Genomic DNA, 634 nt, shown 5'->3' on the forward strand with positions numbered 1-634 from the left:
CGCAGGCCCAGAGGCCCAACCCGCCCGCCCCGCCCGGCCCCTTGCCGTCTGTCCGGGGTGGGAGACAGGCCCCCTTTTATTGCCACACCGGGGATCCGCGTAGGGAAGGGCCTTAGGTGGCTGCCAATAAAATTCTGTCGCTCTACGGAAACTGCTGGGTGGCTAACGCTGGAGGATCCCAAGTTCCAGTTCAGCCTGGGCAATTTAGCAATTTTGTGAGAGCCCGTCTCGAGGGGGGGGGGCTGGGGTTTAGCTCAGTGGTTCGGCCGCTGCCTACCTCGCAAGTGCCAAGGTACCAAGTTCGATCTCTGTACCTAAATAAATAAAGGGCTGAGGATGTAGGTCAGTGCAAAGGCCCTGGGTTCAGTCCCCAGTACTACAAAAACAGCCTACGGAGGCCGACGTCTTTCTCCTCTGAGGCAAGCTTGCTCAGCGCTTGGGCCTGCATTCCAGGGGCTCTGCATGTCCTCTCACCTGTGACCCCCCCCCCCGTCAGTGTTCTTTTCCCCCTGGGATTCATATCTGACACCTTCAGTTTAAGGTTCACCAGTGACATTATTAAAATCTGTACATAAATATATATAAATATTACATGCTATGCTATTTAAGTGGCTAGTGCTGTTGACTGTTGTGG

Source organism: Fukomys damarensis, unplaced genomic scaffold (assembly GCF_012274545.1).
Source record: "Fukomys damarensis isolate Sample0158 unplaced genomic scaffold, DMR_v1.0_HiC HiC_scaffold_19, whole genome shotgun sequence".
Lineage (NCBI taxonomy): Eukaryota > Metazoa > Chordata > Mammalia > Rodentia > Bathyergidae > Fukomys > Fukomys damarensis.